The following is a 25,090-nucleotide window of genomic DNA, read 5'->3' as shown; positions in this document are numbered from 1 at the left end:
TCTTTTCATCTTTTTCTAACCACTGAAAGCTATAAAAAAACATTCTTGCAGGCCATGCCAAAGCAGGTGGCAAGGTGTATTTAACTTATAGATCAGGAATTGGATGAGAACAATGGAATCAGTAAAGGAATTGATTTTCTGTTTGAAAACTGGCACGATGTAAGTCCCTGTAAAGTCTTCCCACAGCTTAAAAGGCAGTATTTAATGGCTGTTGTATATGTACAAGACAATACCTAGGTGAAAAATGGGCACAATTAATTCAAATAGTCATTTGATTTAAATGGAAAATCATGCTTTAGAAAGAAATGTAGATGATGTAATTGTGTAAATGTAGATTCTGTGGCTGTACTTGATAATTACCTAGCTGTCTTTGGCCACTGTCTTCTTTTAGAAAAAATAAAACTTTTAAAGTGGATATTGGTATTTGTTCAGATGTATTCTAGTTTTCATGGGTCCACTGGTAGGGGCCTACCTCCCACCCCCATGGTGCATGGCAGATGTGGGCTAATGTTCACATTACACATTGATCATTGACTTTCTTGATAAATGGAAATTTAATACTTATTAAATCTGCATTTTAATTTTTTAGTTCATTGCTACTAAAATGGCTTACTGCAAAATAAAACAATAAAATAGTGGTGGGCTTATACTGTAAATGAGTAGCAGACTATGTAATTGTTTACTATATATTTTGTGACAAAAGTCAGCGAATTGTAGCATACTTTATTTTAGCGAATGTGCTGTGTGCTTGAGAGGAAGCTGTTAGTTACCTTGGACCTGGAAAGGGTCCAGAAAATAAGCTGTTTATTGCTGGTTAACCTTCAGATTTAATGACATGGTAAAGTGGAAACTCTGTTCACTGCACATGTATCTTGCATATTACTAGATGAGGTTGTGGCAGAAGCAAGATGCACAAAATAGAGGTGGATCCCAAACTGACTGACTTTCATGTGATGATAAAAAATGTTTGCATAATACTTGGTGAAAAACAAGCAAATAAAGACAAAACCAGATTGGACACTAGTCAGCAGATGGAAGCCAATAAAATCGTGGCAGACTGGGATGTGTGATTATCCTATTTAAATTCATAAAATTAAGCTTTCTTATAATTTGGGTAATTCTTTTCTTTCCCAATTTGATCAGCAAAGTACCCTCTTACTGGGTTTCTGCAGCAGTCTCTAATCTCCACTTAATCTCTCCATTCCACCATGCTACATTGGCACAATCCTGCTATGTGAACTAATAAGACCCAGTCAGTCTTACAATTAAGTCTGTCTCCTGCTTAAGACCCAGGATGGACTATCACGAATGCTCCCTATGGCCCTTTGTCTGTCGTGTGCACCAGAGTCAGCTGTGTGTGAGGGTGAGTTGAAACAGCACCAGCACCTGGGAAGTTACAGCCCTATCTCCTTTACTTTACCACCTACCATTTCCCCTCCAGGCTCATGGTCCACCTAGCTGCTATAGGTCCCTGGTGCCCTGTAAAGTGGACTTGGTCTTTTCCGCACATTTTTCCATCAGCTAAGAGGGCTGTTATCCTATATCTTTTGGTGGAAATTACAGTTATTGCTCTTTGATTCTGCTTCTATCTAGACTGAGCATCTTGTGATAGCAGAGTCTAGGTCTTAGATCATTTATGTACTCTTAATCTGCCAACCGAAACTCAGGGTGACTTGCAGATTGATGTTTGAATTTTATAAAATGTAAGGTTAATCCATTGTTTCTTCTGTCATTAACTGAAAGTTCGGGGATTTAAAGTAGGATTTGTGTAGTCACTTCACTTTAGCTCATTGTATATATCGAGTTCTACCTTTGAAACTTCATTTTTCTCTAGGATCAGTGTGGTAATTTTAAATTTCAAGCTTTAAAAACTGCTTTAGTATTAAACAGAAAACACCCTCTGAACATCAACAGCTTTTGTATTTTGAATTAAAATAGCAACTTATTTCTCTACAACTAGGATAGGGGCTCAACAACTTAAGATTGTAGATACTAGAAGCCTCCCGCTGTCTGGGGACATGGAGTTAGAAACTATTGGCAGGAGTTCTCTCGTTGAATCTCCCTGTCAGGACTATTGTAAGATAGTTTAGAAAAAACGATCAGTTCTTCCTCTCACCTTTAATATGTCCCACATTTGAAATTAAGAACTGGTGGACGTCTGGTTAATAACCATTGTTGAAAGTGGAAAAATCTGTTACTTGTTAAGTCTTTTGCTTATAGACATTGATGCTTAATCAAATGTTACCATAGTTACCTATAATTCTATGAAATTAGGTCAACTTTCTCCTGAAAAATGTGAGCTATATAAGGCAGGGGTTATTTTGGGGGGTGGAGACCTGACTATACACGAGCTCTAGACCAGTGTCTGATAAATAGTAGTGTCTGACAGTATTTGTTGAATGAACAAACAAGTGAATTTACAGCAAAACTGCTTTGGTACTTTTTTTTCCTATGGCAATTTTTTTTTTGCAGTTTTTGGCAGGGGCTGGCTTGAGCTATGCCACCTCTGGCATATGGGGCCAGTGCCCTACTCCTTTGAGCAACAGGCGCTGCCCCCTATGGCAAATTTTTATGCAAATTGGAGAGTTCTGTCACGATTTTTTAAAAGTAGTCATAATTACCTATGATATCCAAACAATTGATTTGGAAACAGTTGCTGGTATGTGAAACTTCCTATTATGGTGTTGAAAATGTTCTCTTTTTTGACAAATGCATAAATGAGCAGGCGTGTGAGAATAGCACAGTTTTTTGTTTAGAATGACAACAATGAAAATCTTCCAGACAGGAAAGAATCTGTGTTGCCTCACCGCCAACCTGAAAGTTCAATTCAAGGAAAAGGCAAATATTCTGATCAGGAGAGGAAGTCTTCTAGAGAGTATTAGCCCAGTATATTTTTAGTTGTGTGGCTATTTGTAGCTGCCTAATGGCTTGTGTTTTTAGCATTTATTTGGCTTTTAGGGTATGCTAAGCCTTGAGGGTCTTTGACCTCAGTGACACAGAGCTCCTGTTGGTCGCCCGGAGGCCTCTCTGTGAAGCCTGGTGGGACACCTGCTGGCCAGTTTAGCCATTTTCCATTGTGAAAGTGATAGAGGCCAGAAGTAGAGGTTGTTGTATTTATAGGATTTCTGAAGCTTATCTCTTGTTTACTTTGTTTATAATACTCGAGAGATTTTCTTAAACATTCCTCTTTGTGTAACAACAAAGATTAAAAAGATAGTACTTGAATATATTAGGCCCTATACTAGTCTACCTGTTCTGTTGAGCTGATACTTTTTTTATTGAGCAAATTTTAACTATGTTTAGCTTAGAAGAGTGGTCTTATTTAAGAGAAATCTGATTAGTGAGGGACATGTAGATGAGACTCATTTGGTCTTAGTCTATTCTCTCACCTTTAAATTTCCAAAGGCAGGAATTAATGTTTCTTCAAATGAACACATGTAAAGCACCATTTTAGGAAAAGTGAGATAAGGAAAAAACATCTTGAAAGGGGGCTTCCTGATGATATTGAAGCCTGTTAAAAATGTGGAGTGAAAAGCCAATTATGACAACAGATAATACTGACATGGGCAAAATGAGTCTTCACGTGTAAGTCCTTTTTGAGGTTAACAAAATTATGAACAGAAAATGACAAACCCCATTTTCGGTGCTGACCAGAGTGGTATCTATGCAGATGTTCTCTTCAGAGATTCCAAACAGTCTTAAGGGTTCTGCATGACATGTTATTAATTTATTTGGGGAAGTTATTTTAATAGGTGTTTTTATTTTCTGTCTTTGATGCTTTTGTGCATGAACTTCACTATTCAAAGAATATTGTTAATTTGGTTTTTTTTAATTATTATTATTTTTGAGACAGAGTCTCACTATATTACCCTCAGAAGAGTGCTGTGATGTCACAGCTCACAGCAATCTCAGACTCTTGGGCTTAAGCGATTCTTTTGCCTCAGCCTCCTGAGTAGCTGGGACTACAGGTGCCCACCACAACACCCGGCTATTTTTTTGTTGCAGTTGTCATGGTTGTTTAGCAGGTCCAGGCTGGTTCAAACCCTCCAGCCTTGGTGTATGTGACTGGTGCCCTAACCACTGTGTTATGGGCCCTGAGCCTATTTTTTAAATTTTTAACATAAAATTTCTTTCTTTTTTGTTTTAATCAAGCTGTCACCCTGGGTAGAGTGCCATGGCATTACAGCTCACAGCAACCTCCAACTCCTGGGTTGAAGTGATTCTCCTGCCTCCGCCTCCCAAGTAGCTGGGATTACGGGTACCCACCACAACACCTGGCTATTTTTTGGTTGCAGCCATCATTGTTGTTTGGCGGGCCCAGGCTGGATTTGAACCCACCAGCTCAGGTGTATGTGGCTGGCGCCTTAGCCTCTTGAGCCACAGGCACCGAGCCCATAAAATTTCTCCAAACTATAAAATTGATCATGCCAGGATAAAAGGTCTTCCTTCCTAATTTAAGTTTGTTAGATACTTCTTACTTATTTTGCACCTGTTATCCCTTAAAACAAGTTCAAGGGACACAGCAGGAAACAAACCAGATGAACTCCTGCCCTCATGAAACTCACATGTAGATCACAAACAGGATACAGAGGAAAAATTGAGTGTATTAGATAGTGAGATGGTGTGAAGTGCGCAAGAGAAAATAGGCAGGGAACAGGGCCAGGACTGGGGGTATGGGGATGGAGGGGTAGGTGGGTTAGCTAGGTGACTTCTGGGCAGTCATTTAACTCTGGAACCTGTTTTCTTCTGAATAAATTGGTAAAACCAATAACACGTTCAACCTATTTCATAAGGGGTTGTGTGAGTAAGAGGAATATTGGCAAAAAGTGCACGTAAGAATAACTGTTAGCTTTTGGTTATTAGCTTATTGAATCTTCACAGTAATGCTCCAGTCTGTACCAGTATCAATGCATTCCTTCATTGATTCAGCAAATAGTTATTGTCTATTGCTAGGCACTAGGGATTAGGTAGGTTTTAGACAGGCAAAAATCTCTGCCTTCATTTTAGTTGAGCTATAGTTGTAGAGATGTAGTTTTTGTACCTTTTGCTATTGGCTGTAGATTATATTTTAAAAAGTTCAGTTTGTTAATTAACTGAAAAAGTTTATGTTTTGGTAAAAAAAAATTTATATTTTAGTAAACCTTGTGATAGAAAAGTCAATGTGGTTTTATTTTCCTGTTGTTTACTCTTGGGACCATTTGAAATAGTAATTTTATTCATTCTGTTAGTATCTTCATCTTAAAAGTATTTGCGGAGTTCCTTATAAGAATTCTGCTACATCTCTGAAATTTATAATGACACTCAGTAAGAACACCGAATATAATAAATTTTGTGATTATAGTGTAGATCAAGATGTAGAAGTGAAATATGCCATGTGATAATTGAAATCATTTAGTTAGATCGTGAAAGCTATACACTAGAATTTAGCTTTGGTGATGAAATACTGACTCATGAATGAGCTAAATCGTTCTCCATTTGGAGAGTGGAGAGGGAGAAATCAAAATAATTTGGATACCTAAACATTTTTAGGAGTTAAAATATTTGAAAATTATAATTTGCATAATTTAGCTAATACAGAGTTTTTTTTTAAATTGAACTAATAAGCAGAAATTCCAGGCATACTGTGTAATTTCTAGAAAAACCTTTTGATTATTGGGGGAATATAATTGGCACCCAAGGCAGTGTGTCAATGACTAGTTAAAACTGACTAGGATTTGTGCTTTAATCTTACGACTCTAAAGATTGGAGCGACCAGCACTGATTGACTCAAAATCCTAACATTCAGTTTTGAAGTGATAACTTGGTGGGTTATGATGACAGCAATTAGATGAGTGGACATAGTTCTTACAGATTAACCTTATTATTGTTCCCTTTCAAAGCCAGGGGACTTCTTATTCATTAGGAAATAGTAATCTATGCCCACTGCTTTCAAGCTCTGCTGCTAGTTCTGTAACCTTAGCCAAAATTACCTTTAGTTTTCTCATCTATAAAATGGATATAACAGAGTGGTGAGAATTAAATGAGTTGCTCTGTTAAAAACTTAACCCAGTGCCTGGCACATAAACATATTAGGTGCTTGGTTATTATTACCTGTCATTACTGATTAAGCTGAAGGATCTTCATAGATGCATGAACACTTAACTATATTGGAGAGTCTCTGCTTGAAGATGTTTAACTCTGCCTATAGGTTAGGAGTGAGCTTTTGATGTCCTCACTGTGGCAGGCGACATCTGTGATAGCTGCTGTCTTGTGTGTGTAGGAAGCCGGGGTCTGGGGGAATTTGCCTGCTCCTTCCCCCTTTGGAGAGGGAATTTTCAAGTGGGCAGGATGGAGCTGGGAAGAAATCCTTGTTTAACTCTCTGTGTTTGCAGATAATGCATTGCATCCACCTACCCCGGGATACAAATTCTTATATCAAGAATCACTGATACTGGGTACGCACAGATTCAGACTTTTCTCATGCTTATGTCAGTAGGTGCATGTAGTGGTCATTCTTCATATTTAAACATGAGAGAGTAACAAACGAATTTGCGGAATGAACTGGGGCAAGGAGTGCCAAACCTTCCAGTCTGAAGTTGAAGTGAGATGAGGTTCAAATGGCACTAATTGAAAGCAGTGTGGCCTATGTCAGTCCCCTACTTGGATTTATTTATTTTTACATTGACTTTTCAAAGCAACCAGGCCAGTTTCCTGTTGAGTTTCTTACGTTCTGGATCCATCTGATTGTCTCCTGAGAGTGTGTGTAATTTATTTCCCTGTCGCTTGCACTTCTTGTAGGGTGACGCCTTTCCCTTTACTCCTAGCAGGCAGAAGTTCCTTTCCCATTAATGTTTCAGCATATGGATTTAGCATCCACTGATCTTGCTAAATCTTCAGCGAGTGTTGTGATGTGATGATTTTCTAGTTCTGTCATTCCTTCAAATTATTTTGTAAATAAAAGTTTTTTCTCATCAACTGAGGCAAATTGTAGTTTGTCTTAAAAACTAGGTTAATTTTTTTTAACCAATTTTCAAAGTTTAGATTTGGTCTAAAAATTACCTTCATTGATGATAGTAAAGATTTAAGAAAAAAAATGTAACATACATATACATATATTGTGAGACAAGAGTCTCACTCTGTCGCACAGGCTAGAGTGCTATGGCGTCAGCCTCGCTCACAGCAATCTTAAACTCCAGGGCTCAAGGAATCCTCCTGTCTCAGCCTTTTAAGGAGTAGGCACCTGCCACGACACTCAGCTCATTTTTCTGTTTTTAGGACAGTCAGGGCCTCCTCCTTGCTTGGGCTGGTCTTGAACTCCTTAGTTCTCCCACCGAGGCCTCCCAGAGTACTAGGATTATAGGTGCGAGCCACCGTGCCTGGTTTTAAAATCTTTTGTGTGTATGTATATCATTGTGGGCTTATGATTTTCATTCAGTATGTTCATTTTATTTATTTATTTGTTCTGTTGTCATCTGCCCGTACTCCCTTGCTGGTCTTTGAGGTCTTTGCTTTTTGACACAGTAAGATGGCCCAGGTTCACCTTGTCCTTCCCCGTGTGGTTGTTGATGCTTATAGATATCTTTCTGAACACGTATATGTATGTCAGCTACTAGTTTGTACTTAACAGTCCTGAGGAAGGGAGCTTGATTTTCCCCTCTGAGGACACCAGAGTTGAGAGAGCTTGACCAAGGGTAACAGAACTTCCCCAGTGTTCAGAGGCTGCCTTCATCAGAATCTAAGCCTCCTACTCCAGGACCTCCGTTCCTAATCACAGTCAGTCTTACAGATTTCTCCCTCCCACGCCCCCCTCCTTTTTCTAGTACCAAGGATAGCTCTTAAAGTATCTCTTGAATCTGTTCTCTTAGCTTCGTTGCCTTCTTGCTTCAGGTGCTGGTTCTTCTTCCAGATTATCACCCCGTCTTTGACTTCTGCCTCTGCCCTTCTAGTGTCTACACCCCTGCCAGGGAACTCTTTCTTTTTTAAAAGAAAGGCAGGTTGGGCATGAGGGCTCATGCCTGTAATCCTAACACTCTGAGAGACCGAGGTGGATGGATTGCCTGAGCTCAGGAGTTCAAGACCAGCCTGAAACAGATCGAGACTTCATCTCTAAAAATAGCTGGGTGTCACCTGTAGTTCCAGCTACTTGGGAGGCTGAGGCAAAAGAATCACTTGAGACCAAGGTTGCTGTGAGCTATGATACCACGGTACTCTACCAAGGGTGACAAAGTGAGACTCTGTACCCACCCCCCCCCCAAAAAAGACAGCCGATCCCTTTATGTACAGGACATTTTCAGGTTCCAGACTCCTGTGTGACTCACTGGCCCTGCACACTGTCCTGAGTTCACCCCTGTGTCACCCTGCCTCACGTGCCATCCATCACCTGTGTGTGCAGAATGGTACAGAGTGGCTCCAACCCACCTCATGCTTCCTCTTGGGCCTTTGCAAACCCCATTTCTTCTTCCTGGAATCATCCTCCAGAGGATATATAACTTTTAAAAATTATATTTTTGCAAAACTCAGCACAGATGGGCTGCTCCTAGGGACATGTTGTCTTGATTTTCTTTGCAGAGGCGAGCCCCCACTCCCAGAGCGACCTCTCAAAATGTGCATATTCTGTGCATGTGTTCTGAGGGTCAGTTCGTCATGCATGCACAGTCTCCTCCAGCAGAAGGCAAATCTCTCTCACCCATCTAGGTAGCCCATTTCTTCCAGTCGGAAGATAAGGTTTTACTTGTTAGCCCTCGAGATGCATTTGAATAGCTTGGTGTCTGGCTCTCCTCAGAGGAATTATCACTTGGACTCTCATTTACTCTAAGTGATGCTGTCTTGCAGGTGTGGCTCAGGTCAGCTTCAAGATGATTTTTCTCATCCCAGTTTTCTAAAAACTCAGTTTCACATTCAAATCCAGTTTCACATTCAAGTTTATACTTAGTTGTGTATTTAATCCACCAGATAACAAAGTTTGAACTTGACGTTTCTTCTCAGCATAAAGAACTGTCCAATCATTGGGCTCCCAGTGAGTCATTTTGGTTGATGGAGTGATGCTGGCCTTCACTCAGCCAGGAGCTCCTTGTGTAAACCCTCCTTTTAGAAATGTTTAAAAAGAGGCCAAAGATGCCAAGTCTTATGGTAAGTGTTTTCAAATGCAGAAATGCTAAGCCACCTAAAATAAGTGCCATAACATGATGTGAATAGAAAAGTGGCTTTAAGACTAACAGGTGAAAGCACCTCCTATTGAGGGTGAATTACCTAACAGGTAAGTTCAGAACTATCAGTGGCAACACAAGAGAGGCTCAGTTCCAGGAGGCTATCAACCCCCTCGGGGTGGAATAATAACAAAAACTTCCTCCTCAGAGGTGCAGTAGGGGGTGTACCTGAAGCACTCCACACTGATTGTGGTTTGGCCTGTACTCTTTTGGCCACTTGCCTTAAATGTGTAAAGTGTTAACTACGATTAATGGAAGAGAAGTCTAATGAGGCCCTGATAATCATCAGCTAAGACTCATGTTGAAAGTCATGACTAAGGTCAAATTCTACCAAATCTGGTTACAGTTATAAAATATTTGGATAGGTTGAACATGAGCTTATTTATCAGGGACTGGAATTCTAGACATAGTCCGTACCCAGACAAGGTTGCTTTAGGATAAAATGAAAGAATATAAATATGTCATGGCTAATAAGCTTAGGATTTTAAGTTGACTACATAGACAAATTAAAATATGGTTTATATAAATTAGTAGATCTGTAATGGATTCTCAAGAGAACCAATGAAAGCCCAACATCTAACTTTTTCAACTAAAGTGAGAATTGACCCTTTTCTCTATTTATATCCTTTTATCAGTTGAACCTATTTAAGCCATGGATCCCTTGTGAAATCTCCTAAACAGCCATGGACTCTCCACCTACAAAGTTGTGCATGTGCGCCCAGAATTTTTCACATAGTTCTTTTATCTTTTTTTCCCTTGAGAGAAGGACCAGGGAAATTACAAACCCTTCTGAAAGTTATTTGTGGTCGCTTTATGTCAAAATGCTTTCTTGACCACAACCCACAGTAGAAAGTATATTTTATTTACATCACAACCTATATGTACGTATCTAAACTGAAAAATTTCATAGAACACTAATCTTCTATGTGCAACACACTCGCTTCTAGTTCATTTTATGAAGGGTCATCATTTACTGATTTTATACAATAATGGGTCTATACCTGCCGTTAGAAAAACGTAGTCTCAGCGTGCACAGTGGCCAGGTGTTAGAATCCTTGCCTTGTCCTAGTCAAGGCGACTTGCAGTGTCCCATGTTGGAACATAGCAACAAAGGGACAATGAGCGTAAGAACTAAGGAGAGGTTGGGTCTAGCTAAATGCTTGCTTTAGGCAGTTAGAAAAAAGAATTACAATTTAATTTCTGGCAGATTGAAAGTGTTGAGATCTGGCCCCTATGGTTCGTATAGATTAAGGGATCTCACACACTCTGCACATGCGCCTCCTTTGGGGTCATGGCACAGATGTAAAGAGCATCAGGGTACAGCAGTAAACAGGCCAGAAGTTCCAGCCTTCTGGAGGAGGCAGGCAGCAAACAAGATGGTAAAATAGTAGTATGTCAGATGTGATAAATGCCCAGGAGAAAAAATAAAGCTGGGGGTGGCATGAAGTCTTGGGATGAGAAGTTTCAGATTTGGGGTAGGATAGCTAGAGTGTTAGCCTTGCTGAGAAAGTGACTTTTGAGTAAAGGCCTGGATGAAGTGAGAAGAGTTGGCCAGAGAGGCAGTTGAGGAAGGGACTGTGGGCAAAGGCAGCAGGAGGGACAAAGGCCCTCCTGTGTTGGGAGTAAGCCCATTGGTGTTGGGGGCCGAGGTGGGGGGGTTGAAGGGACAGAGGGGTAGCCTGGGGCTGGCATTGCCACAAGAGTGTGCTCTACATGATCTGACATGTTGATTTTATATCCTGAGACATTGTAGTATTTCTTTTTTTTTCAGGAAAGAATGCATCAAAGACAGTCACATTTTTTTTCAAAGCAAATGACAAAGACCCAGTATACCAGCTTTATTTTTTAAACCTAAGCTTAATGTTACATATTTAAACTGTCAAAACTTACTAAGATGCCAGCATTCATGCACAGCTAGAAAACATCCTTAATTTATAGTAAACCAGAAGTGTGTTACCATTAATGTGTTAATATCTTTCACTACTAACTCCTGAAAAAAACTGAAATTATTTCTGTAGAAGGTTTATCCTACAGTGTTAACTTCACGGCAGGCTGCCGCTACGTGGCTCACGTTTCAGACACAATGGAAAAGCAGGTCCAAATTGGTGTTAGTGCACACTCTCGTCTACCACTACTGAGGAGTCGGGGCTCACCTGGAGTGAGTTTAATAATAAAGCAAAGTGCTTACAGAGATTTACAACAATTTTAAAAGTAAATGGTCCTAATATGTGGTCCCAACAATAAACTCAAAAGTCTATGACAAATAATGGCTCTGATGAGTGGTTTATAAATACTCAGATTAGGTACAGTGATACTCAAAGTCGAGTTCGTTTGAAATCTTCAAAAAAAAGTTCCTGTTAATCCTCAAATGGTGCTTCTTACAGTTAACATTTCTGTTAAATGAGTGCATTGAGTCACTTGTTATCCAATCTCAGCTGCTCCTTACCATTTATTGTCAGAGACTTGAGCTGGCCATCTTCCTCAACTTCTACTCTTTATTTCTTTTTCTTTTCTTCTTGTTCTTTGAATCTTCTTTTTATTAAATCATAGCTGTGTACATTAATGGAATCATGAGATACAATGTGCTGGTTTTATATACAATTTGAAATATTTTCATCAAACTGGTTAACATAGCCTTCACAGCATTCTCTTAGTTATTGTGTTAAGATGTTTATATTCTACACTTAGTAAATTTCACATGTACCCTTGTAAGATGCACCATAGGTGTGGTCCCACGATTACCCTCCCTCCACCCATTCTTCCCCTCCCCTCCACTTCCTCTCTCTTTTCCCTTTCTTCTTGGGCTATAATTGGGTTATAGCTTTCATATTAAAGCTAGAAATTGGTTTCATAGTAGGGCTGAGTACATTGGATACTTTTTCTTCCATTCTTGAGATACTTTGCTAAGAAGAATATGTTCCAGCTTCATCCATGCAAACATGAAAGAGATAAAGTCTCCATCTTTCTCTAAGGCTGCATAGTATTCCATGGTGTACATATACCACAATTTATTAATCCATTTGTGTGTCGATGGGCACTTGGGCTTCTTCCATGACTTAGCAATTATGAACTGGTCTGCAGTAAACATTCTGGTACAAATATCTTTGTTATAATGTGATTTTTGGTCTTCTGGATATATACCTAGTAGAGGAACTGTAGGATCGAATGGTAGGTCTATTTTTAGATCCCTAAGTGTTCTCCAAACATCTTTCCAAAAGGAACGTATTAGTTTGCATTCCCACCAGCAGTGTAGAAGTGTTCCCTTTTCTCTACATCCATGCCAACATCTCTGGTTTTGGGATTTAGTGATGTGGGCTAATCTTACTGGGGTTAGGTGATATCTCAAAGCAGTTTTGATTTGCATTTCTCTGATGATTAAGGATGATGAGAATTGTTTCATATGTCTGTAGGCTATGCACCTGTCTTCTTCAGAGAAGTTTCTCTTCAAGTCCCTTGCCCAGCCTGCGATGGGATCCCTTGTTCTTTTCTTGCTAATACATTTGAGTTCTCCTTGGATTCTGGTTGTTAAACCTTTGTCGGAGACATAACCTGCAAATATCTTCTCCATTCTGAGGGCTGTCTGCTTGCTTTACTTACTGTGTTCTTGGCTGTGCAGAAGCTTTTTAATTTGATCAAGTCCCAGTAGTGTATTTTTGGTGTTGCATCAATTGCCCTGGGGGTCCTCCTCATGAAATATTTGCCCAGGTCAATTTCTTCAAGTGTTTCCCCTGCATTTTCTTCTAGTATTATTATAGTTTCATGTCTTAAGTTTAAATCTTTAATCCACTGAGAGTCTATCTTAGTTAATGGTGAAAGATGTGGATCCAGTTTCAGTCTTCTGTAGATTGCCAGCCAGTTCACCCAGCAACATTTGTTAAATAGGGAATCTTTTCCCCACTGAATTTCAATTGGCTTGTCAAAGATCAAATAATGGTAAGTAGCTGGGTTCATCTCTTGGTTCTCTATTTCTGTTCCATACAACTACCTCTCTGTTTTTGTGCCAGTACCATGCTGTTTTGATCACTATCAATTTATAATATAGTCTGAGGTCTGGTAACGTGTTTCCTCCTGCTTCGTTTTTATTTCTGAGCAATGTCGTGGCTATTTGAGGTTTTTTCTGATTCCATATAAAACAAAGTATCATTTTTTTGAGATCTTTAAATTATGACAGTGGAGCTTTAATAGAGATTTAATTAAAATTGTATGTTGCTTTGGGTAGTATGGACATTTTAACAATGTTGATTCTTCCCAGCCATGAGCATGGTATGTTTTTCAATTTGTTAACATCTTCAGCTATTTCTTTTCTTAGAGTTTCATAGTTCTCTTTATATAGATCTTTCACATCCTTTGTTAGGTAAACTCCCCAATATTTCATCTTCTTTGTCACTACTGTGAATGGAATAGAGTCCTTGACTGTGTTTTCGGCTTGACTGTTGTTGGTATATCTGAAGGCTATAGATTTATGAGTTTTGATTTTGTAATCTGAGATGCTGTTGTATTCCTTGATCACTTCTGAGAGTTTTGTAGTAGAATCCCTGGTGTTTTCCAGATATACAATCATATCATCTGGGAAGAGGGAAAGTTTGATCTCTGTTGACCCTAAATGGATACCCTTGATCACCTTTTTCTTGACTAATTGTGATGGCTGAGACTTCCATTACAATGTTAAAAAGCAATGGAGACAATGGGCAGCCTTGCCTGGTTCCTGATCTGAGTGGAAATGATTTCGATTTAACGCCATTCAATACGATATTGGCTGTGGGTTTGCTGTAGATGGCATCTATCAGTTTAAGAAATGTCCTTTCTATACCAATTTTCTTAAGTGTTCTGATCATGAAAGGATGGTAGATATTATCAAAAGCTTTTTCTGCATCAATTGAGAGAATCATACGGTCTTTGTTTTTTAATTTGTTTATGTGCTGTTTATAATTTTGTTTATATTGTTTTTGTTTCTCTTGGCTTAGCCTCCTAAATAGCTATCACTACTGGGACCCACCACAATACCCAGTTGTTATTAGAGATGGGGTCTCACTCTAGCTCAGGCTGGTCTCAAACTTGTAAGCTCAGGCAATCTGCCCACCTTTTATTTGTTTTTTTATTTGTTTATGTTCAATAAACAAATTGAACAGCCTTGAGATCCTGGGATATAACCCACTTGGTCATGGTCTATAATTTGTTTGATATGTTGCTGGATTCTGTTTGCTAGGATCTTGTTGAATATTTTTGCATCAATTTTCATTAGTGATATTGGTCTGTAATTTTCTTTTCTTGTTGGGTCTTTTCCTGGTTTGGGGATCAAGGTGATGTTTGCTTCATAGAATGTGTTGTGTTGTATTCCTTCTTTTTCTATATTTTGGAAAAGGTTGAGTAATATAGGTACTTAGTTCCACTTTAAAGGTTTGGTAGAATTCTGATGTGAAGCCATCTGGTCCCGGGCTTCTCTTTTTAGGGAGATTTTATATAGTTGATGCTATTTGAGAACTTGATACAGGCCTGTTCAACATTTCCACTTTATTCTGGCTAAGTTTACTAGGAAGGTGGCATTACTTCCAAGTATTGGTCTATTTTCTTCAGATTTTTGTATTTCTGAAAATAGAGTTTCTTGTAATATTCAATATGGATGTTTTGAATTTCTGAGGGGTCTGTTGTTATTTTGTCTTTACCATTTCTGATTGATGAAATTAGAGATTTTACTCTTGTTTTCCTGGTTTGGTTAGTCAAAGGTTTCTCTATTTTATTGACCTTCTCAAAAAATCAACTTTTTGATTTATTGATCTGTTGTATAATCCTTTTGTTTTCAATTTCATTTTAATTCTGCTCTAATTTTGATTATTTCTGTTCTTTTGTGGGTTTGGGATTGGAATGTTTTTCCTTTTCCAGTTGCTTCAGATGTCCCATTAAGTTGTTAACATCTTCTCTTTCCATTCTCTTGAGGAAGGCTTGCAATGCTATAAATTTTCCTCTCAGGACTGTCTTTGCGGTATCCCAGAGGTTCTGATAATTCGTGTCTTCATTGGCGTTTTGTTCCAAACATTTGGTAATTTCCTTCTTAATCTCGTCTATGACCCAGCTATCATTCAGCATAAGGTCATTTAGCTTCCATGTATTGTATGAGTATGCAGATTCCTGTTGTTAGTGAGTTCAACTTTTGTTCCATCATAGTCCAAAAAGATGCAAGGAATAATTTCTATTTTTTAAAATTTGCTGAGGTTAGACTTGTGACCTAAGTTATGATCAATTTTGGAGTATGTTCCATGGACTGATGAGAAGAATATGTATTCAGTTTTGTTAGGATGAAATGTTCTGTAGATGTCTGTTAAATCTAATTGTTGAATGGTTAAGTTTAAGTCTAAAATCTCTTTGCTTAGCTTCTTATTGGAGGATCTGTCCACCACTGCCAAAAGAGTGTTAAAATCTCCAACTATTATGGTGCTGGAAGAAATCAAGTTGCTCAGGTCTGTTAGAGTCTCTTTACATAAATTGAGGCACATTCTGGTTGGGTGCATAAATGTTAATAGTTGAAATTTCCTTATGTTGAGTGTTACCCTTAACAAATATTTTGTGACTATCCTTGTCTTTCCTTAAAAGTATCTGCAAATAAAATTGCAACACCTGCTTTTTTCTGATTTCCATTTGCCAATATAAATGACCATCCCTTCACCCTGAGTATGTATTTATCATTTAAGGTAACATGAGATTCTTGTATGCAGCAGATATCTGGCCTGAGTTTTCGTATCCAGTCAGCCAACCCGTGCCTCTTGAGAGGACAATTTAAGCCATTCACATTAATTGTAAATATTGACAAGCCTGGTAGAATTTTGGGTATCGAGCTTTTCAAGAGTCCAGTGGACATTTTTATTCCTTTCACCATTGTGGAAATTTGAATTTGATCAGAAGTTTCTGAGTCAGTTTACTTTTGTGGTGGAGGATTGCGCTGGTCATTATGGAGGATAGGTCTGAGAATATCCTGGAGAGCTGGGTTAGTTATGGCAAATTTCTTCAACATATGAATGTCATTAAAGTATTTAATTTCTCTATCATAAATGAAACTTAGTTTAGCTGGATACAGGATCCTGGGTTGAAAGTTATTTTGTTTTAGGAGATCAAAAACAAAAGTAGACCACCACCCTCTTCTAGCTTGAAAGGTTTCAGCAGAGAGATCTGCCGTCATTTTAATATTCTTCCCTTGTAGGTTATGGTTTTCTTACATCTGGCTGCTTTCAGAATTTGCTTTTTCATATTGACTTTGGCAAAGTTAATTATAATGTACCTAGGAGATGTCTTATTTGGGTTGAGTTGTGCTGGGGTTCTGAAACTGCTATCTGAATTTTAGTATCTCTTGGCATGTCTCGAAAGTTCTCCTTCATTATCTCATGAAATAGAGCATCTGTGCCTTTTGGAGCAACTTTATTGCCTTCAGAAATTCCTATAAGGCGAATATTAGTTTTCTTTGAATTATCCCAGAGCTATCTGAGAGAATGATTCGTTTTTGCTCTCCATTTCTCTTCCTCTTTGAGCATTTTAGGAGCATTCAAAAGCTTTGTCTTCAATGTCAGAAATACTTTCTGCTGCTTGCTCTATTCTGTTACTGATGGATTCTACTATATTTCTCAGATCAGATCAGAGGGTTGCAAGTTCTTGTCTCAATGTATCAAAATCTTTGGTGATTTTGTCTTTGAATTAATTGAATTTTTGAGACAACTTTTAAAATGCTCCTTGAATTTCTAATTCCAACTTTACCTCCATTCTATTAATCTTATTTGCAATCCAAATTCTGAGTTCGAATTGTGACATCTCAGCCATTTGTTTATGAATGGGATCTTCTGGTGTGTCTGCCTTGTCATTCCTTGGGGGAGTTGATCTTCTCTGGTTATTCATGTTATTGGAGTTTTTCTTCTGATAACGCCCCATGATTATTTTATACTGTTTGGCTAGATGACCAGATAAGGTGACGTTGGATTAGGGGCTCCTGGAGTAGTGATTAACCAACTCTTTGTCCAAGAGCTGGGATTGGTGTCTGTACCTTTTCCTCTCGAATTTTGCAAAGGACTCATACAGTACTATGGCCTCAGACAGTGGGGATTTGCTTGGTGTGGTGGGGTAAGTGGCTCCTGTCTTGTTTTCAGCTATTCTCTGTCCTACCCTAGTGAATCAGTTACTCTGGGTTGAATTCTCAGCTGTGGAGAAATACCAGCAATTGTGTCACCCTGCCCTCCATGGGCAACCACTGGAAAAATCAAACCTTCCCACAACCACCCACCCAGGGTACCACTTCGGATAGTCCTCAGGTGATTGGCCCAGTTCAAGAGATCCAAATTAATTGTCCCAGTCAGCACCTAGTCTTAGGTGGGAGAGTCTAAAAGGTCACTGGCAACCAGATAGCAGGGGTCTGCTGGCAGCTTGAGTGTGACTCACTTCGGTACTCCGTGGACTGAGAGGGCCTCATCCAGGCCTCCACTCTGCCACCAGCTGGCAGGGGGAGCTGAGGCCTGACAACCCCAGGTGCTTAATGGAGGCTGGGGCAGTTCACTCAATTCCAGTTCCCAGTTCCTCCCCTGATAGATGTTGCTGACACTTAATTTTTGCAGAATTTACATTTCTGTCCCAGCTATATTCCCCTGTGGACCAGGTGCTGTTTGAGTTCACATAAACTGTGACTCAGCCCCAGTCTGTGCGGCTGCCCGGAACTGGCATCTCTGTCTCAGCCACAGTCTGTGTTGGTGCAGCACAGTTAGAGCTCACATTCACCTCTCATTTCCAGCCTCTCTCCAGCTGCGTTTGTCTCAGCTGTGATCCCCTGGGGGCTGGGTGCTTCTTAGGCTCAGTAAAACAGTCCTTCTGACTCAGTCCCACCCTCAGAGTATGGTTTCTCTGCGCTAGTATTCTAGTCTCTGTCCTTGCTCCCCGCCCAGGCAGGTACCACCTCAGGCATACCCTTTACTCACGGGGCCTGCATTTCCCTCCCAGATCTTTTCTGCCAATGTCTGCCACTGGAGAAGATGCCCAGCTTCCTCTGGTTGCCCAGAGAGGCAGGGACCGTCTCTCCAAAATATCCCCGGGGTGTGAGCCCTTTTGTTTCCACCGCTGCTGCTGCTGCTGCTGCTGCTCTGTGCTGCGGGGCACCGCCTCTCCCTCTTTCATATGATTCCCTCAGTTCACCATCTTCTTCTTACTCCCATGCTGCAGAATCAGCACAGACCAGCAACAGCCCATGCCCTGTCCACACCTCTCGAGAAAATACCCCAAAATCTGGACTCCATGGGGGACAGGCTTCCAGATCTTGGGGTAAGAGTGGAGGGGGGTGCTGGAAGTTCAGAATTGCAGGTACGGAATATATACAGTTTTATACAGTTTTATGCCTTGTGGGAGAGTGCCCTGGCACACTGGTAGGTCCTCTCTGGGGAAGGATTTCTGGTTTTTTAGAGAGTCTCTCCCGTGGTATAAAATGGGAGGATATCTGAACTCTGCTCTCTTGTTTGTAGAAAGTATGTTCTAATGGGGGAGGAGACTGCTGTCTGCATAGCCATGGATTTTGTACATATTGTTTGTTTCCTTGGGGTCACAGCTCTCCTCAGAAGGTTTGATGTGTGTTCTTCAAACGTCTCTCTGCCTCAGCTCCATACCATCAGCTTACTTGCTAAACTTCTGTCCTTTAAGTCTCCTGGACGGGAGCCTCTGTGGAAAGTCTCCAGTCAGCTATCTTGCCTCTGCCCTCGTCCTACTCTTTCTTGACCATTCTCCATAATTCTCTTTGTAGTGATCTTTCTGCTTTTAACTATTTTTGTAGAAGTCGATATAGACTTGAAGTTGCCCACCCCACTACCACCAAATGATGTAAAAGAGAATGAAGTGTGCCCCCCGTCATCTAGTGACCTGAATGAAGAAAACCCTCTAGGAAATCCCACAGAAAATCCTTCATTAAAAAGAAGAAAATCTAGGGCGTTGTCTGTGGCTCAAAGGAGTAGGGCACTGGCCCCATATGCTGGAGGTGGCAGGTTCAAACCTAGCCCCGGCCAAAAACTGGAAGAAAAAAAAAAAAAGAAGAAGAAAATCTACTTCCGAAAGGTGGAAATCCATTGCAGGCAGAGAAAAATGACCTTGTTGCTCAGTTTCTGCTTCCTCAGCAACCCCTCTGATTCCCAATAAAGTCCTCAAATGGGTCTTCAAAGAAGTCAAGTGAAAATAGGTCCCTTCCACCAAAACATTCCCTGAAGACATCCTCTGGGTTACAGAATGTGAAGCCAGACTCAAATGGATTGTCCCAGTGACTTCCTTCTCCTCCACTATTTAATCCTTCTTTGCCATATTTATCATAGATGTCCTGCTTTTTAGGATCTGACACCACCTCATACGCCTCAGTTACTTGTTTGAATTTTCTCTCTGCTGCTTCTTTATTCTCAGGGTTTTTATCTGGGTGCCACTTTAGTGCCAGTTTTTGGTAAGTTTAATATCCTTGGCTGAGGCATATCTCTGCACGCCTAGAACTTCATAGTCATCCACCATGTTTTCAATGATTTTTGGAACAGATCTGAGGACACGGATGGTGAGGGTGGGAAGGACGGAGGTGGCAGCAGCCCGAGGTTACTCGAGGCTCTGGCATGGCTGTGCTGGTGGTGGCAGATGGTGCTTTATTGCTGTATTTCTTTCTTTTTTTTTTTTTTTTTAGAGACAGAGTCTCACTTTATCGCCTTTGGTAGAGTGCTGTGGCATCACAGCTCACAGCAACCTCCAACTCCTGGGCTTAGGCAGTTCTCTTGCCTCAGCCTCCTGAGTAGCTGGGACTACAGGCCCCTGCCATAATGCCAAGCTATTTTTTGTTGCAGTTTGGCTTGGGTCGGGTTCAAACCCGCCACCCTCAGTATATGGGGCCTGGCTCCCTACCCACTGAGCCACAGGCACCGCCCCTATTTCTTTATTTCTTGATCCCTTCCAAGAGTCTTAGGGTTGATTCTTTGGGGTTCTCTAAGTATAAGATCATATAGTCAGCAAAGAGTGAGAGTTTGCAACTCATTTGGATGACCTGTATTTCCTTCTCTTGCCTGATTGTATGGGCTAGAACTTCCAGCACTATGTTGAATAGTAGTGGCAATAGAGGACAACCTTGTCTGGTTTTAGTTCTAAGTGGAAAAAGCTTTCATTCAGTAGAATATTAGCTGTGGGTTTGTCATAGATGGCATCAATCAGATTCAGAAATGTGCCACCTATGCCTATATTTTTAAGTGTTCTAATTAGAAAAAGATGCTGAATTTTATTGACTGCTTTTTCTGCATCTATTTAGAGGATCATATGTTCTTTGTTTTTGCTTCTGTTGATGTGGTGAATTATGTTTATGGACTTGCTTATGTTAAACCAGCCTTGTATCCCTGGAATGAAACCTACTTGATCATGATGAATGATTTTATTTTTTAATTGTAACTGTAATCAGATAGGATTTTGTTAAGAATTTTTGAATCTATATTCATAAATGAGATTGGTCTGAAATTCTCATTTTTATTTGGATCTTTTCCTGGTTTTGGTATCAGGGTGATGTTTGCTTCATAGAATGTGTTGGGGAAGATTCCTTCCTCTCAGTTTTTTGGAATAATTTCTACAGTTGGGTATAAACTCTTCTTTGAAGGTTTGATGGAATTCTGGTGTGAATCTGTCTAGACCAGGGCTTTTTTTGGTTGGGAGATTTTATATTGTTTCTTCAATCTCAGTTCTTGAAATTGTTTTGTTCAAGAGACCTATTTCTTCTTGATTAAGTTTAGGGAGAGGGTGTGATTTCAGATATTGATCCATTTCCTCCATATTGTCAAATTTCTGGGCATAGAATTTCTTGTAGTACTCAGAGATGATCTCTTGTATCTCTGTGGTATCTGTTGTTATTTCCTCCTTATTTTTTCTGATTGAGGTTATTAGAGATTTTCCTTTAATGTTTCTAGTTAATCTGGCCAGAAGAAGAAAGTTAATATCAATTTTATTTATTTATTTTTAAAAAAACCTAATTTTTGTTTCGTTAATTTTCTGAATGATTCTTTTGTTTCAATTTCATTCATCTCTGATTTAATTTTTGTTATTTCTTTTCTTCTGCTAGAAAGGTTTGGGATTAGATTGTTCTTTTTCCAATTCCATATGGTGATTCATGAATTTGTTGATGCACCTGTTTTTCAAATGTAGGCATCTAATGTGATAAATTTCCCTCTTAAAACTGCTTTTGCTGTATCCCACGGGTTTGGGTAACTTGTGTCTTAATTGTTATCTTTGAGGAATTTAACGATGTCCTCTTTTATCTCTTCCTGAACTCAAGTATCATTGAGCATCGGTTGTTTAATTTTCAAGTCTTTGCGTTGGGATGAACATTTTTGTTGCAGTTGAGTTCCACCTTTATTGCCTTATGGTCTGAGAAGCTACAAGGTATAATTTCTATTTTAATTTTGCTGAGGTTTGATCTGTTTCCTAGGATGTGGTCTATTTTTGAGTGCATACCATGGGGTGACAAGAAAATGTATATTCCTTAGCTTTGGGATGGTGTGTTTTGTATATGTCTATTAACCCCATTTGTTCTAGGATCACATTTAAGTCCTTTGAATCTTTGTTTAGTTTCTGTTTGGAGGATCTGTCTAGTTCTGTCAGATGGGTATTAAAGGCCCTGACTATTATGGTGCTATGGGACATCATATTGCTCAGACCCATCAAGGTCTGTTTCACAAATCTGGGAGCATTTATGTTTGGTGCATAAATATTTAAAATCAAAATGTCTTCTTATTAAATTGTTCCTTCGACTAGTATAAAGTGTCCATCTTTGTCTTTCTTAATTTTAGTTGCTTTAAATCTATTTGTATCTGAAAATAAGATTGCAACCCCTCCTTTCTTTTGATTTCCATTTGCTTGAAATACTGTTTTCCTTCTGTTAACCCTGAGTCCTGATTTGTCCTTTAAAGCTAGGTGTGTCTCTGGAGACTGCATGTGGATGGCTTGTGCTTTTTTATGTGATCAGCCAACCTGTGCCTCTTCAGTGGTGAATTCAGTCCATTGATATTTATTGAGAGAATTGATAAGTGTGGTCGAGTTCTATTCATTTTATTTTGTGAAAGTCCGTTGTGTAGTTTTATCCTTTGGGCCATTGTGGAAGCTATGTTTTGACCTTTAGCTTCTGGATGTTTACTTTGCTTGTAGTCCCTTGTGGTGGTCAGTGTTGAGAATAGTTCTAAGTATTTCCTGTGGAGCTGGTTTCATTGTGGTGAATGTCCTCAGTGCTTGTATATCCTCAAAAGATTTGATTTCTCCATCAATTTTGAAGCTTAGTTTAGCAGGATACAGAATTCTGGGCTGGATTTTTTTTTTTTTTTTAAAGAATCTTGAAGGTGAATGACTGTTTTTCTGGCTTAGAAGGTTTCCCTTGAAAAGTCTGCTGTCATCCTAATGGCTGTGGCTCTGTAGGTCATTTGGTGTTTACTCCTGGCTGCCTGCAGAATTTTTTCCTTTCATCTTGACTTTTGACACGTTCATTACAATGTGTCTTGGAGAGGCTCTGTTTGAGTTGAGATGACCTGAGATTCTATATCCATCTGAAAGGAGTGTGTCAGGGTCTTTAGTAAAGCTTCGGAAGTTTTCATTTATGATAGTCTCCAGTAGGGCTTCCATTCTTTTGGGACAATCTTCTTCCCCTTCAGGAATCCCTATTATTCGTATGTTTGAATGCTTCATGGATTCTTGTAGTTCTCTAAGCACCTGTTCTGCTATCTCTCTCTTCTTTTCTGTCTCTTCAAGTACCTGAGTTAAGTCGAAAATTTTATCCTCTAGCTCTGAGGTTCTTTCTTCTCCATGATCTAACCTAGTTTTGATACTTTCTGCTACATCTTTACATTCCCTGATTGTCTCCTTCATTTCTATAAGCTCCACCATATCCTTTCTATATTCTACATATCTCTCGTCCAACTTTTGGTTCTGTCTTTCCATTTTCTTGTACATTCCTTTTATTGTCTTTATCATGCATGTTTTAAATTCCCTTTCTTTCAAGTCCATTAATTCTTTATAGGTGGTGTCTTCTGCAGTAGCTGCCTCGTGGTCCCTTGGAGGAGTTCCTCTGCTTTTTCATGTTGCCCCAATTTTTCTGTTGGTTTCTCCTCATGTGTTCTTTTTTTTTTTTTTTTTTTTTTAATTTTTTTATTAAATCATAAGTGTATACAATGATATGATTATGGGGCATCATACACTCACTTCATAAACCATTTGACACATTTTTATCCCAGTGGTTAACATAGCCTTTCCGGCGTTATCTCAGTTACTGTGCCAAAACATTTATATTCTACATTTACCAAGTTTCGCAAATACCCCTGTAATATGCACCACAGGTGTGATCCCACCGATTCCCCTCCCTCTACCCACCCCCCCCTTTCCCACTTCCCCCTATTGTTAAGTTGTAGTTGGGTTATAGCTTTCATGTGAGAGTCCCAAATTAGTTTCATAGTAGGGCTGTGTACATTGGATATTTTTTCTTCCATTCTTGGGATACTTTACTAAGAAGAATATGTTCCAGCTCCATCCATGTAAACATGAAAGAGGTAAAGTCTCCATCTTTCTTTAAGGCTGCATAGTATTCCATGGTATACATATACCACAATTTATTAATCCATTCGTGGATCGATGGGCACTTCGGCTTTTTCCATGACTTAGCAATTATGAATTGGGCTGCAATAAACATTCTGGTACAAATATCTTTGTTATGTTGTGATTTTTGGTCTTCTGGGTATATGCCCAGCAGAGGAATTACAGGATTGAATGGCAGATCTATTTTTAGATCTCTGAGTGTTCTCCATATATCCCTCCAAAAGGAATGTATTAATTTGCATTCCCACCAGCAGTGCAGAAGTGTTCCCTTTTCTCCGCATCCACGCCAACATCTCTGGTCTTGAGATTTTGTGATATAGGCTAGTCTCATTGGAGTTAGATGATATCTCAAAGTAGTTTTGATTTGCATTTCTCTGATGATTAAAGATGATGAGCATTTTTTCATATGTCTGAAGGCCGTGCGCCTGTCTTCTTCAGAGAAGTTTCTCTTCAAATCCCTTGCCCAGCCTGCGATGGGATCCCTTGTTTTTTTCTTGCTGATGCGTTTGAGTTCTCTGTGGATTCTGGTTATTAAACCTTTGTCAGAGTTATACCCTGCAAATATCTTCTCCCATTCTGAGGGCTGTCTGCTTGCTCTGCTTACTGTGTTCTTAGCTGTGCAGAAGCTTTTTAGTTTGATCAAGTCCCAGTAGTGTATTTTTGAAGCTGCTTCAATTGCCCGGGGGGTTCTCCTCATGAAATACTCACCCAGACCAATTTCTTCAAGGGTTTTCCCTGCATTCTCCTCTAGTATTTTTATAGTTTCATGTCTTAAGTTTAAATCTTTAATCCAATGAGAGTCTATCTTAGTTAATGGTGAAAGGTGTGGGTCTAATTTCAGTCTTCTGCAGGTTGCCAGCCAGTTCACCCAGCACCATTTGTTAAATAGGGAATCTTTTCCCCACTGAATGTTTTTAATTGGCTTGTCAAAAATCAAATAGCGGTAAGTAGCTGGATTCATCTCTTGGTTCTCTATTCTATTCCAGATATCTACTTCTCTGTTTTTGTGCCAATACCATGCTGTTTTGATCACTATCGATTTGTAGTAAAGTCTGAGGTCTGGTAGTGTGATTCCTCCTGTTTTGTTTTTATTTCTGAGTAATGTCTTGGCTATTCGAGGTTTTTTCTGATTCCATATAAAACGAAGTAATGTTTTTTCAAGATCTTTAAAATATGACAGTGGAGCTTTAATAGGGAGTGCGTTGAAAGTATATATTGCTTTGGGTAGTATGGACATTTTGATAATGTTGATTCTTCCTAGCCATGAGCATGGTATGTTTTTCCATTTGTTAACATTTTCAGCTATTTCTTTT

At 39.4% G+C, this 25,090-nt stretch overlaps 1 protein-coding gene and 1 pseudogene across 2 annotated transcripts in view; one reads left to right on the top strand and one right to left on the bottom strand.

The window, feature by feature from the left end:
• The window catches only part of CDYL (chromodomain Y like), a 211,348-nt gene that overhangs the window by 55,170 nt on the left and 131,088 nt on the right, over positions 1–25,090 (top strand). The gene's annotated exons all lie outside the window — the stretch shown is intronic.
• On the bottom strand, positions 11,600–19,688 carry LOC128594139 (dnaJ homolog subfamily B member 6-like; annotated as a pseudogene).

The sequence above is a fragment of the Nycticebus coucang genome, chromosome 9 (genome assembly GCF_027406575.1).
Source record: "Nycticebus coucang isolate mNycCou1 chromosome 9, mNycCou1.pri, whole genome shotgun sequence".
NCBI lineage: Eukaryota > Metazoa > Chordata > Mammalia > Primates > Lorisidae > Nycticebus > Nycticebus coucang.
This window is presented reverse-complemented; position numbering and strand designations above follow the sequence as displayed.